Genomic DNA, 2,500 nt, shown 5'->3' with positions numbered 1-2,500 from the left:
AACAGCAATACCTTCCACATCACAAGTCCTGTCTACCACAGACAGTGGTACTGAATCTGAAAACTGCAAAAGTAAGAGTGAAGATGATGAAGACGACGACGGTGATAAAGACGATGATGAGGACACTCAGAAAAAAACTAGAAAGCACTACAAAAGTAAATTTGCTGTAAGTATGGTTACATCAAGTGGAGTTTCCACAAAAAAAGCTGCTAAAATATGCAATGTATTATCACAACAAGGTATTGATATTCCAACTTAAAGTCAATCAGCAATTTACAAGTCCATATTCAAAGAGGCAGGTAAATTAAAAAAAGAAATGATACAACAACTTAAAATGGAACAGTGGTCCTTACACTTTGACGGCAAACGAATAGATGATAAGGAATATCAGGTAGTTGTACTTCAGAATGAAAGAACTGACGTGAAACTTGATGCACTGCGTTTAAAAGATGGCAAAGCTGAAACTGTTGCTGAAAAAATTGCCAAACTTATTGATGAATACAATTTGTGGAATTCAATTAAGATGATCATTACTGATACAACAAACGTCAATACTGGGAAGAGAAATGGAGTTGTTGTGAAGTTGCAACGTATGTTTAAATTAAAGGGTGTCACAATACCACAATTTATCGGTTGTCAGCATCACGTACTAGACAGGATTCTCCGTCTGGTGATGGACGAAGAACTTGGGGGTGATACCAAATCTCCAAACATTGAATACCCATTTGTGTCTGAACTGTTGAATAAGTATGATGAACTGAAGGATAAGTTTGTGAATGGAACTGTAGAAATTCTTGATAAATTAGGGTGGAGAGACGATATGAAGTTTTTGTACCATTTAACAAGAGTGTTTAGGTTCTATGAAGAACAAAGAAACTTCCCTCTGATTCACTTTCAGAACATTCCTAATATGAGCAATGCCAGATGGAACTCAAGAGCCATTCTCGCCATTCTGGCGTTCATTCTTATGCCTGAAGCGAGAAAGAATTTGGAGAAGGTTTGCAGGTTCATTTCATATGAGTGGGCAGAACATTGGTTTAGTAGTCAAAAGTACAATGACAATGACTTCAAGAATTTATCTGATGTATTGAAGCCTTACAAAAAGGCATTGCAGTCATTCAAAAATCACTGGAAGAAAGAGCCATCCGTCATCGACATACCACGAAGTAATCAGATAGCTGAACGTGCAATCAAGGTGATGCAAGACCTGTATGCTTCCTGCAGAAAGAAAGACAAACTGCAACTTCGATTCATTCTAAGTAATAAGCGCTAGACTCTTTATGAGACGTGAGCATCATGTGACCCATGTACTAAACACAGTTGGCCTATAGACACACACAGTTATGTATATTGTTGTACTAGACGCTTTGATACTGTTAATTTTGTAATACTTGTATAATTATATATCACATAATGTTTTTTGCTATATCACAGTACATGTTGCATAAATAAATAAAATAACAACAGGAGTATGACTCTTACAACATCTTCAGCCTTTAATATTCATTTACTGTACAAAAGTGTACCTATTGAAAATTCGATTTTTTGGTTTTGGGGTGACCTTTTTTCAAAATATGTCAAAATGAAACATCTATTCGTTCTTTTTACATAAAAGTTCATTGAATTACGATACAGGCCTAGTAGGTTGCAAAAAAGTCATATCCCTAGTATATATATATATGAATATATGTATATATAGATAAAGAAAAATGTATAGATAAATATACATATATACATACTGTCCGAAAGTTTTTTCCATATTTTGTTGACAAAATGTAAAAATTAAAGTGGAAGACCGGAATTTTTTTTTTTTAATGATAATGATAGACTGCCTGCCCCAACCAAACCCTCAGTCGATGTAGCAGCACTCCCTTGCGAGTCAGGCTATAAGATAATCGATGCAGCAACACTCTACGCATGATTTACAGTAAAAAAAATAAAAATAAAAACATTTTATTTAAAAAAACAAAAATAAAAACATTTCATTAAAAAAAATAAAAGTAAAAACATTGTTTATATTGTTAAAAACATTCAGAATGTTTTTAAAAACATTCTGGTCAATTAAATTTGTGTTTTTGTAGTTTTTTTATATAACAATTAATTTGAAATTAAATTAATGGTTTTGACTTTCGTCCAACACGAAAATGTTGGACGAAAGTCAAAAGTATTTAAAATTGACGTATGTGTTGGCGTAAGAATCACTTTTTTCCTTCCGCTTTTCCAAAAGCCAACAAACTATAGGTCTATACACACACACACATATATATATATATATAGATATATATATATATATATATATATATATATATATATATATATATATATATATATATATATATAAATGTATACATATATATATATATATAAATATATATATATATATATATATATATATATATTTATATATATATATATATGTATATATATATATATATATATATATATGTATATATATATATACATATAAATATATATATATATATACATATATATATATATG

The sequence above is a fragment of the Hydra vulgaris genome, chromosome 15, assembly GCF_038396675.1.
Source record: "Hydra vulgaris chromosome 15, alternate assembly HydraT2T_AEP".
Classification (NCBI taxonomy): domain Eukaryota; kingdom Metazoa; phylum Cnidaria; class Hydrozoa; order Anthoathecata; family Hydridae; genus Hydra; species Hydra vulgaris.
Note: the sequence above shows the minus strand (reverse complement) of the source record.